Source organism: Macaca thibetana, chromosome 5, assembly GCF_024542745.1.
Source record: "Macaca thibetana thibetana isolate TM-01 chromosome 5, ASM2454274v1, whole genome shotgun sequence".
Lineage (NCBI taxonomy): Eukaryota > Metazoa > Chordata > Mammalia > Primates > Cercopithecidae > Macaca > Macaca thibetana.
Genome location: NC_065582.1, coordinates 15,589,570 through 15,603,516, shown reverse-complemented (window position 1 = coordinate 15,603,516; position 13,947 = coordinate 15,589,570). Strand labels below are relative to the sequence as shown.

General features: G+C 39.0%; 1 pseudogene across 1 annotated transcript; it reads left to right on the top strand.

Moving 5' to 3' along the window:
- The first annotated feature begins 6,931 nt into the window (after positions 1 to 6,931).
- On the top strand, positions 6,932 to 8,408 carry LOC126955641 (phosphoglycerate kinase 1-like; annotated as a pseudogene). Its single transcript, XR_007726008.1, has one exon. The product of XR_007726008.1 is annotated as a phosphoglycerate kinase 1-like (transcript).
- Positions 8,409 to 13,947: the final 5,539 nt, after the last annotated feature.

The window sequence follows — 13,947 nt, the reverse complement described above, 5'->3', positions numbered from 1 at the left end:
TGCCAACTCACAAAATAAAAATCATTGGAATTACTAATTGTACTAGAGAGCATATGTACTACATAGAGTACTAAGAAACTTACTAGCTTTCTAGCTGTGTTGACTAGGTTTAGAACCTTACCTCACACACAAACTGTGTGAAGTGAGGTCTAAGTTCTTCATCTTCTTTATCTTCAGTTCCTTACTTATAAAAGATAAAGAACTAATCAAACCTGTAGGATTTTTGAAGATCAAAAAAACAGAATGCTATTTTTAAAATTTTCCTTACACCATACCTATCATAAGTAAATCCTCAATTTATAGTAGTTTCTGCCATATTTTAGTGCTCACAAACAAAAGAACATGATGCAGGTACACCTATTAAAACTAGATGTATCAATAAAAACAGGTATTTTAGTGAATATAAAACTTCAATAATGAAAATCATATAATGACTCAAGAGTATTAGTTTTATGATTTTTTTTTTCTTTTTTTTTTTTTTTGGAGACAGGGTTTTACTCTGTTGCTCAGACTGGAACGCAGTGGTGCAATCACAGCAGGGTCTCACTATGTTGCCCAGGCTGGTCTTGAACTCCTGGGCTCAAGTGATCCTCCCACTTTGGCCTCCCAAAGCTCTGGGATTACAGGTGTGAGTCCCTGTGCCTGGCCAGTTTTGCTGTATTATTGTTGTAAACATTTTGGCAATACGGGGACAACTTAATTTATCAAAAATCAACACAATGTTTTAAGAGCTCTCTATTATTTTTGGCTCAATTAATTTGGCTTAAAAGCAAAAGATTGAGTTACTTGGATATTTTTAATTCTACCACAAACTTACTTATGTAAGTATCTGTGGGGAAGTTTTGTAAATCGGTTTCCAGTTATCTAACTTCAGGGATTATTTTTTAAAAGGGAAAATATCAGAATTTTCTGTTTTTAATAAAGTAGAACAAGAATTTTTTAAACATTTTATTTTATCATAATTTCAAGTTCTACATAATTTCAAGATTATCTGAATAGAAAAAATGATACTCATTTTATTCTTTACCTAGATTCACAAATTATTAACATTTTTGCTCTAGTTGTTTTATCATTTACTCTCTTAATAAACTTTTTTTAACCATGTGAACAGTGTGTGTTTCCTAAGAACACATTCTCTTGAATAACTAGTAAAATGACCACAGTAAAAAATATATATATCATTTATACAATAGGAATGCTTCATCCAGAGGCAATATTCAAATTTAGTACATTATCCCAACAATGTCCTATATTTTTTTTCCTGGTCTAAAATTTTACTCAGTGTTAATAATTGTGCTTAATAATCATGTCCCTGGAATGTTTTAAAATCTAGATTAAATCCTCAGTCTTTTCTCTTATAACCTTGGCAGCTTGTAGAGTACCTGTTATTTTGTGGAATGTCACTCAGTTTGAGTCTGTCTGACATTTCCTCTGTTTAGAACCAGGTCGTGCATGTCAGATAGGGAAACAAACATGAGATTTTCCTCTTCTCAGCACATCACATCAGGAAGCACATGATGTTGGCCTGTCCCGTGATTGGTGATGTCAGCTATGATTTATTGGCTAAGATGGTTCTGCTAGGTTTTTCCACTGCAAATTTATTATTTCCTCTTAGTCATTTGTAATTAATTTGTGGAGAGATACTTTGAAGACACCTAAATATTCTTTATTCATCAAACTTTGACCTACTCATTTAAGTACTCATTGATAATTTTTGCTTACATCAGTTTTTATTATAATAGTTCAAAAATGGTGATTTTCTAAGTCTACCATCCCTTCTATATTTATTAGTTGACTTTCCACTTAAAGGGATGAGATTCCCCCACTACTAATTTAGTTTTTGTTCATTTATTTAGATTTGGATGGGTTAATTGATTCTTATATAACTCAACGATTAATAATAATCCATCGCCAGGATTATTATCAGGATTCTTTGAGCTTTCTCTTCCTGGGGGTGACTTTAACTCAATTGTCCCTTATCTTTCTTGTGCATTTTTTCAGAACCCCTTTTCTCTGTGGGAATGACTGCAGAAGAGCTTCAAAAGTTGGCTATGCTGGAATTTGGTGCTGATTTTTATACCTATGGGTAATTTTCACTTATAATATTTTTCTGTCTTCTAATTATGCCAAAGGTGAGAATTTTGTGTGGTTTTATTCTTGTTGCTTAGAGGTTGTTTGAGGAGATTTGGATTTAGGCAGCTGTCATTCATATACCTCAACGGCTCAGGACTCTGGGTTGCAAAGACTTTTACCATCTGGCTTAAGAGTTCCTTTAACGAGGAGGAATCGTCTTGTTTGTAAAATAACGTGAGAAACTAAATTTCAATATAATGTGAAAACTTAACAGCATGGGTTCTAAGAAAATAAAAATGAAGAAAAGCTATATTCTTTGTAAAAGTGATGAACAAATATTAGAAAAAGAGTAGTAGCTGGGCACGGTGGCTCACTCCTGTAATCCCAGCACTTTGGGGGCCCGAGGCAGGTGGATCACTTGAGGTCAGGATTTCAAGACCAGGCTGGGCAACATGGCAAAACCCTGTCTCTACTAAAACTACAAAAATAGCTGGGCTTGGTGGCATACGCCTGTAATCCCAGCTACTGAGGAGGCTGAGACTGGAGAATCGCTTGAACCTGGGAGACAGAGGTTGCAGTGAGCCGTGATTGCGCCACTGCACTCCAGCCTGGGGAACAGAGTGAGACACCGACTCAAAAAAAAAAAAAAAATTTGTAAAACGAGTGAGAGAGAAGAGAGGAGAAAGAATGGCCAAGTAATATAGCAGAGGAAATATCCATGGAGGAAAATGAACAGTAAGAGATTATTGAAAGCAGGTCAAATAAATGTAAATAATGAGAAAGTATAATACTAAATTTTAAATTTTTAGAGGCCATGTAAATACATTTATGTATCATTTCAAATCGTAAGATAAATGTAATACATGAACAAATATTATGGGTGAGCCATTTATAGGGTTATTCAGAGGAATAAGGTTGCTTTTCATGTCCTGGTTGTCACAGAGCAGAGGACAGGAGAATAGTTATAGGGGATCAGATGTCAATGACATCAGTAGTCCAGTGGAGGCAGGCAGGCAGAGCACGGGTAACCGTGAAGATATGAACCCCAAGGAATTCTCAGACATCTTCATAAGGGTACTAGATTTCCCATAGAACGTGGGATAGAGTTCTTGGATTGTGGTTTTAGAGTAAGCAGGCATGAGCTCCATGTAGTCTACACTGTGACTGAGAGATGGCCATTGTGCCATATACATATGAACAGTCCAGGCGGGGTGTGAGGGTTAGAGAGCAAGTCAAGTAGGTTGTATCTAGCTATCCTACAGGAAGGTGTTCTCCAGGAGGTGGCTGTGCAAGGTAGATACCTGGATCAACCACACTAAAGAATTAGGAGAAAGTGGACAATGGGAAACTGTGTTGGGGGTGACTAAGCTCTGCTTCTAGTATAAGTCCAACTGATATTTAGAAAGGATTCTGATGCAACATAACATTATAAGAATTCACTACAGTAATTACTTAAGTTTCCGTTTGTAGGCATAGTTTTCATCTTGTCATTCATCAAAGAGATTTGTACTTACTCATGTGAATGTTTTAGTTTATTAAATGTGTCTTCCTAATTAAGATAGTCCAACTATGTAATAAATACTTAACTCCTAGTATTCCTCTTCCTTTCGTGAGCATTCTCAAAATTAACTTCTTTACCTGTTCACAAGATGTATGCATTTATAAATGACCGAAGTCCTATGGTGTTTTGGGTGTATAGTCTTTCCCTTCCCAATTTTGGTTTTGTAATTGGTCTTCTGTAGAATACATTTATATATTCAACACATATCTGTGAAGTGCAGGAGTAATGCATGGAAGGAACATGTGAGGGATATATGTGTGATACTTTCCATGGAGTGGTCAGAAAAGCTCTCACTGAGAGAATGGGAGTTTTGAGTTAAAAAAAAAAAAAAAGGAAAGAAGCAAGGTAATTAGCCATACACATATCTGAGAAAAGAACATCCCAGGTAGAGGAAAATTCATATGCAAAGTCCCTGAGTAATTTAAGAAAACATTAAACAGGCCAATGTGCTTTAAGTAAAAAGAGTGAAAGAGAAATAATAGGACATGAAGTTCGAAAGCTAATGGGGACCAGGGCATGTAAGGGCTTGTAGGTGCTGATAAGGACTTTAGCTTATATTCCCCTTGAGATGGGAAGACACAAAAATGTTTTGAGTAGGGGAGTGGCATCGTCTCATTTATATCTCTCAGGATCATCATTCTGGCTACTCTTCTGAGGCTAGTGTGTTTGGAATGGTGGAGGGAACTGGAGAGGCAGTAAATTAGGCCACGCTCAGGATTGTGGAGACCATTGGGAGGTTATCACAATAATTCTATAAAGATATTGTGGTGTCCTGAACCAGTATGATGGCAAGGAAGGTGATTAGAAGTGCCAGATTCTGGATATGTATTGAAAATAGAATTCCCATGTGAGATGTAATAGCAAGAGAGGAGTCAAAAATGACTTCAAATTGACTAAGGAACTTAAAAAAGGATGAATTTATTTACTGAGAAGGGGAAGACTGTATGAGGAGCTACTTTAGTAGGAATTATCAGTTCGGATTTGGACATACTAGGTTTGAGATGCCTGCTGGATAAGGAAATGTCACTGTGGGGTGTGGTGGCTCACATCTATAATCCCAGTGCTCTGGAAGGCCTATGTGGGAGGATTGCTTGAGCCCAGGAGATCAAGACCAGCCTAGGCAACACAGGGAGATCCTGTCTCTACAAAAAATTTAAAAATTAGCTGGGTCTAAGTCCCATCTACTCGAAGGGAGGGCTAGGTGGGAGGATCACTTCAGCCTGGGGGACAGATGCTTCAGTGAGCCAAGATTGCACCACTGCACTCCAACCTGCATGGCAGAGTAAGACCTCATCTCAAACGGAAAAATAGGAAATGTCAGGCAGGAAGTTTTGGGTCTGGGTACATGGGTTTGCAGTTAAACATGCTGATAGTATTTAATGGCAGGAGATAGGGATCCCTTAGGGAGTGAGTGTAGATAATAAAGGGAAAAGAACTAAAGACAGTGTTGTGAGAGACTCCAATATTTAAAGGGTGAGGAGACAAAAAGGAAGCACAGTGGTATCCTGGGATCCTGGGAAGCTGAGAAGTTTGTTTTGGCTAATTAATTGCACCATTGAGCAGAAGCAGGGAGGGGTTCATCATGAGAACTGACTTTTTCTTACAGGGTGACTTCTTCAGATCAGGATGCAGCAACACTTTCAAACAGGAGAACATCCTAATAAAGGTCTAAACTATGATCCCATGGACCAGGGAGGCTCAGAGGGTGGTTGGAGTTTCAGGATTTCTGGGTACATGCAGAACTCGAAATTCTCCACATATCTCATTTCAATTCTCTAGTGCTTGTTCACTCCTGACCAGTATGCTGCACGATGTGCAATCAAGCATATGGATGGTGGAATCAGTCTAATTGTTTTCATCCTTGCTGCAATACTACCAGCTATTTGACCTATGAGAATTTGTTTAACTTCTTTATGCCTTAGTTTCCTAACCCGTGAAACACGGAAGACAATAGTACTTACTTAATAGGGTTTTTCTGAATATTAAGTATGATAATATAAATATAGCACTTAGTATAGTGTCTTGAATAGAGCATTTTCTAAGTGTTAGCCAGGACTATTATTGTGAGACTTGGTGAGGCTTGGCATTCAACAGATGGTGTAACTGGTGCAGATGGACAACTTACAGCATGAGCCTTTGGCCACATCAGCCCTGCAGCTGCCTGAGCTAAATAATTATTTCACATGATTTTAGAAAGTCCCTGGGTTTTTAAATGTATTTGACTTGAGCCAAGAATTTAGAATTTTGAACTTTTTAATAAGTTAATACTTTTTCTGTTCTAATTATATTTCACAACGGAGTATGTTTATGATATTTTTCATTACAGAATTAATACAGGTTTGCTGGAAAAAAATGGCCATGATAGATAGATGTTAGTAAGAAAGTTAAAATAAAATGAAAGCTCTTTACCTTAAGGTAACATTAACAGTTTGGTGAATAATCTCTTACACATCTCTGTATACATCTATGAAGCTCTGAGGGCCTACGTCTCTCCAGGAGTCCCAAGAAGTCCAGGCTCCAGTCAGGTCTCAAAGTTCCCTCCTGGTACAAAAGCAACTAAGTGTTGCATTCATTTTGCCCATCAAGATCTTGGAAACACAGAAGCCATGTTTGTACCGTACCGGCTGCTGAAACTGCCCTGCTTAGAAAAAAGAAGATGGCAATTGACTTGTATTTGAGAGAGGCAGGCTGTAAACTCATTCATGTCTCCATTATGCAGCGTCCACATTCTCTTTAATATATGTCTATATAAAATGCCAACAGATTAACCTTTCTCACACTCTGGTCTTTTTATTCACGTCCTTTACACAGCCTATGGGCTGGGCAACATGGTCACCGAAAGCCTCACCCTAGAGGATATTTTATTCTAGAAGACGATATACAGCACAGATTTTCCTCCTTCATGACCATTTACTTATGACCTTTTGTTTTAGCATCTCTTGAAACGTTTACCTCTTTGTGAATGACTCTTTTCTTTTTCAGTATAATGACTTTATAACCTAAAGATATTTAAGATATATTTCTAAAGATATGTAAGATATGATATTTTAAAGAGATATACAATATAATATTTTAACATGTTTCTAAGCAAAGACATCCTCATCAATAGACTTGACACACAGTTTATGGTCAGACAATATTATATAAAACAATGCTTGGATGAATAAGAAATTATGTTTTGTATATGCATGCCAAGTGAAAAGGCATGAAAAGGGTGCGCCTTCTATGACTTTTGAGTCTGTTTTGTGCCTGCACTATTTACATATTTTAAAGTCTCTTGTGTACAAACGTTTTTCACCCTAAAAGTGGTTTCGGTTCGGCATTCTTCTCGTCTCCGGAACGCACGTCTGCAACCAGCTCCCTGGTTGTCCGAATCACCGACCTCTCTCCCCAGCCATATTTCCAAAATGTCGCTTTGTAACAAACTGACGCTGGACAAGCTGGACGTTAAAGGGAAGCGGGTCGTTATGAGAGTCGACTTCAAAGTTCCTATGAAGAACAACCAGATAACAAACAACCAGAGGATTAAGGCTGCTGTCCCAAGCATCAAATTCTGCTTGGACAATGGAGCCAAGTCGGTAGTCCTTATGAGTCACCTAGGCCAGCCTGATGGTGTCCCTATGCCTGACAAGTACTCCTTAGAGCCAGTTGCTGTAGAACTCAAATCTCTGCTGGGCAAGGATGCTCTGTTCTTGAAGGACTGTGTAGGCCCAGAAGTGGAGAAAGCCTGTGCCAACCCAGCTGCTGAGTCTGTCATCCTGCTGGAGAACCTCTGCTTTCATGTGGAGGAAGAAGGGAAGGGAAAAGATGCTTCTGGGAACAAGGTTAAAGCCAAGCCAGTCAAAATAGAACCTTTCTGACTTCACTTTCCAAGCTAGGGGATGTCTACGTCAATGATGCTTTTGGCACTGCTCACAGAGCCCACAGCTCCCTGGTAGGAGTCGATCTGCCACAGAAGGCTGCTGGATGAAGAAGGAGCTGAACTACTTTGCCAAGGCCTTGGAGAGCCCAGAGCAACCCTTCCTGGTCATCCTGGGCGGAACTAAAGTTGCAGACAAGATCCAGCTGATCAATAATATACTGGACAAAGTCAATGAGATGATTATTGGTAGTGGAATGGCTTTTACCTTCCTTAAGGTGCTCAGCAACATGGAGATTGGCACTTCTCTGTTTAATGAAGAGGGAGCCAAGACTGTCAAAGACCTAATGTCCAAAGCTGAGAAGAATGGTGTGAAGATTACCTTGCCTGTTGACTTTGTCACTGCTGACAAGTTTGATGAGAATGCCAAGACTGGTCAAGCCATTGTGGCTTCTGGCATACCTGCTGGCTGGATGGGGTTGGACTGTGGTCCTGAAAGCAGCAAGAAGTATGCTGAGGCTGTGACTCGGGCTAAGCAGATTGTGTAGAATGGTCCTGTGGGGGTATTTGAATGGGAAGCTTTTGCCCGGGGAACCAAAGCCCCCATGGATGAGGTGGTGAAAGCCACTTCTAGGGGCTGCATCACCATCATAGGTGGTGGAGACACTGCCACTTGCTGTGCCAAATGGAACATGGAGGATAAAGTCAGCCATGTGAGCACTGGAGGTGGTGCCAGTTTGGAGCTCCTGGAAGGTAAAGTCCTTCCTGGGGTGGATGCTCTCAGCAATATTTAGTACTTTCCTGCCTTTTAGTTCCTGTGCACAGCCCCTAAGTCAACTTAGCATTTTCTGCAACTCCACTTGGCATTAACTAAAACCTTCCATGTCAAGGTTCAGCTAGTGGCCAAGAGATGCAGTGCCAGGAACCCTTAAGCAGTTGCACAGCATCTCAGCTCATCTTTACTACACCCTGGATTTGCCTACATTCTTGAAGATCCCATTTGAATTTCTTAGTGACTAAACATTGTGCATTCTAGAGTGCATATATTTCTATTTTGCCTGTTAAAACAAGTGAGCTATGTTAGTTCTCTTTTGATGTAGGCTATTATGATTAGCTTTGTCACTGTTTCACTACTCAGCATGGAAATAAGATGAAATTCCATTTGTAGGTAGGGAGACAAAATTGATGATCCATTAAATAAACAATAAAAGTGTCCACTGAAAAAAAAAGTGGTTTCTATGTTATAATGCTAGTTTTAAGTGCAGTTTGTGGTGGAAAATTGATGAATAAAATGGTGCAAAAGAAGAGCATACCTGCGTGCACCTGTGGCCCCAGCTACTCAGGAGGGTCACTTGAGCCCATGAGGCCAAGGCTACAGTGAGCAATGTTCCCACCCACTCACTCCAGCCTGGGCAGTAGAGGAAGACCCTTTCTCAAAAAAAAAAAAAAAAAAGAACTTATTTTCCAAAGAATAACTGCCTTGAGCCCTTGAGGTCTTTCTCTTTCTCCAGTGACTATTTTCTACGTTCTAATCTCCTCATTCTTTTTCAGTGAAGACAGTAAATCTTCATGGCACTTAATTTTCTGTGTAAGCTGTATTTATTACTTTGAATTGTTGTTCTTAATTATATAAACTTATTTTCTTTGTTCAATTGATATAGTTTTCTATCCATTGGAAACTGAGTATTTTGGATCGGATGAAATGAATCATAATTTGGTCCATCAAAATTAATGGAAAAATGTCATATAATGGTTTTTCATTTAGCAGGAAAATGTTTAGAAATGAAGTGAAATTATGGGGAAGCATATTAAATATATATGGAAGCTAAAGCAACTCCATTTTGGATGGTAGGCTAAAGCAGCTCCACCTTAGAAGCTAATCTGCCATGCTGGCTTCACTGATTAATTCCAATATCTGGAAGGCCTCTAAGATTTCCATTTATCTGTTGTTCCTTGTGTAAGAAAAGGTACTTAACTTTAAATCCTGGCCTCAGCTCAAACAACCTTGATGTTATCACACTTCAACTGGCCTACAAATTCCATCTGAGCCACTAACTTCACTATGGTATGTAAGCCCTGGATCAGAGAGGTAATGGTGCCAGGATCTGCCATCTTGTCTTGCCACCACCCAAGACACAGGCATGGCTTCTGTTCCTTAAGTCCCTATTAAACGTTTGTTTCTAAGAAACAGGATATGTCAGCCTCTTTCTTCGGCCTCTCAGCTTCCTCGGACATTGGTGTAGGTTTGCACAGATTTGCCTACTTTGAAACAGTAGAGGTGTACTTATTTAGCTGCTTCATCATGGTTTCCCATGGACTTCTGATTCCTATTGGGGAATATTCATGAGACTGTCTACCTATAGTCTCCAATAGCTAGATAATAAATCCTAGATTCTCCATATTTTCATTTCTTACAAACCTCTTCCTATTATTAATAACTGTATTTGTTAGGATTTTTGCTTATAAAAGTGAAGTCAAATCTTTCTGTCATAGCAACATTGGGATTTTCTGGAATTATATAAGGGATTCACAGAACTGAGGACAGACTGCAAGAAGAAATAAAAGCTACAGGGTCAGTCTGAGCTGGAACTACAGTCCAAAGTTGCTGGTGGGCACTAATACTGCCACCAGATCATTACTAGTGCCATTGAGTCTGACTTTTGCATCATTAATTCTAATAATCTCTGGTCATTGGCTCATTTGGTCCACATTAAAAATAGTGGGACAGTCTCATTGACCAAACTTGGGTCATGTGTTTTCTGCCTTTGGAAGGAGCGATGCATCCCTTCCATATCTCCCCCATGGGAGATTCTCCTGAAAGACAACAGGGGAATTAGTGTTGGAAATCCCAAAGGAAACAAATATCCTTTATTGTTGTCTTTATCTTGTAAGTCATAATAAACCTAGTTATTAAAGAAATAAATCTCAAGAAGAGTCATTTTCAGGGAGAAAGGAGACATGTTAAAGTAGCACCGTGTGCTAAATTAGGAGGAGGCAGTTTTGTAATAGACTTATTTTTTGTAGAGATATCTGGGTGAGCTTATTTAACAGGTTCTCTAATGCATAGGCAACCTTTTTTCTTTCTTCTTTTTTTCTTTTATTTTTGAGATGAGGTCTCGCTCTGTTGCCAGGCTAGAGTGCAGTGGCACGATCTTGGCTTGCTGCAACCTCCAGGATTCAAGTGATTCTCCTGCCTCAGCCTCCCGAGTAGCTGGGACTACAGGCTTGCGCCACCACACCCAACTAGTTTTTGTATTTTTACTAGAGATGGGGTTTCATCATGTTAGCCAGGATGGTCTCAATCTCTTGACCTCATGATCCATCTGCCTTGGCCTCCCAAATAGGCAACTCTTTTAATTGTCAAAGGCCAATATGAGGATAACAGAGGAAGTTTAGTATTTTAAAAGTGCATCATGTAAGGGCCAAATCACGTAATGATTTATTGTGTGAACACAGTTTGGATTATCAGTATGATATTCATATTGACACTGCTGATTTCATTTTAGGACAACAGCATCATCTGCTATATTAATGTTGTTAATACACTTCTTTGGGTTTTGTTTATAAATTTACTTTGGTCTCATACTTTTATGAGAGCTATAAGAATATGTTTTCTATCTATTTCTATGTTTTTGCATACTTAAGTCAGCACAGTACATTTGTGAATGTTTTTTCTTTCAAAGGAGGTAACACGTTGCTCAGTCTATAGAAACATGACTCCTAGCTTTGATTAATGCACAGATACTCATTTTTATTCCAAATGCCATTCATCAATATAGTTCTTTTGATAACTTTTATCCCTGTTACTATAAAAATGGGGATTTGTTTTGCTTTGTTTTATAGTGCTCTTATTTGGAGGCAGTTTAGCTGCATGGTTAAGAATTTAAGTTTTGGACTGGGCACAGTGGCTCACACCTGTAATCCCAGAATCCCAGCACCTTGGGAGGTGGAGGCAGAAGGATTGCTTGAGCCCAGGAGTTTGAGACCACCAAGTTTTAGTAAGATTTTTTTTTTTTTTTTTTTTTTTTTTTTTTGAGATGGAGTCTTATTCTGTCACTCAGGCTGGAGTACAATCACGTGATCACAACTCACGGCATCCTCTGTCTCCTGGGCTCAAGCGATCCTCCACCTCAGCTCCAAAAGTAGCTGAAACTACAGATATGCATAACAACACCTGGTTAATTTTTGTATTTTTTGTAGAATCGGGGTCCTATTCTGTTGTTCAGTCTAGTTTCTAACTTCTGGGTTTAAGCAATCTTCCCACCTTGACCTCCCAAAGTGCTGGGATTACAGGCATCAGCCACCATGCCTGGCCTAGTAACAAAATACGAAAATTGTTTTGCCAGACAAAAGTCATCTTTAACATTTGCCCTGACTACCCACACACACACTTGAAATGGTTTCCTGTGGCTGCTGGGTGTGCAAAAAGAGACTCTGAAGCCTTTAAGCACATGAATTCACAGCTCAATCCTTCACTGGGGAATGTAGTTAGAATCCACATGGCTTGAACTCTATAATGGGAGCACACTGGGTCAGCCATTAACGTCCAATTCATGTAAGCTCATGACTGAGGTTGCCCTTTGAAACAACCTGAGAGTCTTAAAAAATACGAATACCTGGGTCTTGTCCCCAGAGATTCTGATTTAATTTGTTTGAAATAGGACCTGGGCAACTACCTTTTAAAACACTCCAGGTGTTTTTAAGGTTCAGCTTTGAAAACCTCTGCTTTGCCTAGATTACTTCGGGACCTAATTCTTATCAATTTCCCTACTCTACATTGTAACTAAGCCATCTGTGGAACAGTTCTCCTGTTAGATAGCCAATGGCTATTTCACTGGACATGTTAGACCCTTGATGAATGATGATCATTCGTTTCACCTTGGACATACAGTGAAGAATGCACATTGTCAATAAACAACAACTATAAGTAAATGAGTTATTGTGATGTACCCCAAAGTGATACTTCACTGATTTCTGATAAAAAGAAAAATACAATTTATTTTTGGACAGTGATGTGATACAGAAGATTGCTATATTAGGATGTTGAGATATGAGGCAGGCTTTCAGTGGTTAGAGGGTTTATTCAATCCTATGATTCTGTGACTCTAGGTATCTGAGATCTAAAAAGTAAAGCAGCAATGGGGTTAGAAAAAAAGATTTGGACAATGAAAAGAAGGTTGTGAAATCAAAAGCATGAGTTCTTATTTCTTTCTCATCTTCTGTTAGGGACCTTTAGCAAATACCACAATCAATTTACCTCCAAGCCTCCCATTAGTCACAAAGCCACTTTTACTCAGAGGTTTAGTTCTCTCTTCCCTTCCCTGGCAGACAAATCCTAAACTGTTTCCTCTAAATCAATTTCCTCTTTCTCTTTACCTTATTAACATTGCTACTAAAACTTTACTGTACTAATAGATTCAAGTTGGTTCAGATTTTCCAAAACACTTCTTGCCATGATGAAGGTGCAGCCACCAGCACAAATTTACTTGTCTTGGTTTGTGGTGGAAAAAAGTGAGAATGGCAAACTGGTGAGCTTCTACTTCTTCTGGCACATATCAGCTCCCTCCATTTTACCTGAATATCTCCTTCTCTGACCTACAGCCTTTGGACATTTGCTTTAATTCCAATGCATACTTACATATGCAGCTGTTTATTGCCCACTTCCTTCTGGGAAGTAGAGGCCTCGCTCATTGCAACCTGTTTCACCTTCTTCACCTCCTCTAGCTGCTCTCTCTTTGCTCCCAGTGAGAGTGAATGGTTCCACCATGAACCCGGGGCCTAAAGCCAGGAAGCTGTGTGGTATTCTTTTACCATGATCTCCAGTCCATCACTACTATCCCTCCTAAGTATCCTGGAATCTATTCACTTCTCTCCGTCTCTACTATGGAAGCTTTTAAGTATGCTATCACTATATCTCATTTGAATTACCATGACAGTCTCCTTACTGATCTCCTTGCCATTAGCTTAGTTCCCTGGAGTTGCCATGGAGACATTCTTGCCTATAAGGACAATAGCGAATGCAGCTTGAGACTTTTAGTAATGACAAGTGTAGCATCTCAGTCATTTTTCCAGTGAACCTGAGAATTAGGGAAAATTTATTTGTTACCAAAATCATGACTTCACACTTATTCCTAGGTTGTAATGTTTTGGAAAGCACAGGTTGTTAGTTATTTTGTTGTTTTGAGGAAGTTTTTATTAAATGTTTTTGATTTGATTCTCATATACTATATACATTATCTCATTTATTCTTGCAGTACTCCTAAGTAATTAGCATTAACCACAAACAATTGTTTCTACTTTATGTGTAAAAAGATGGATGCAGAGTATTTTTATGTCCAGTCATGCAATAGCTTCAATCAATAATCAATCAATAGTCAATCAGAAATAAAGTCAGGTTTCTCCAACTTCTGACTTTACTATCTCTTGACTATGACTGTATAGGCTGGCTGGTGAG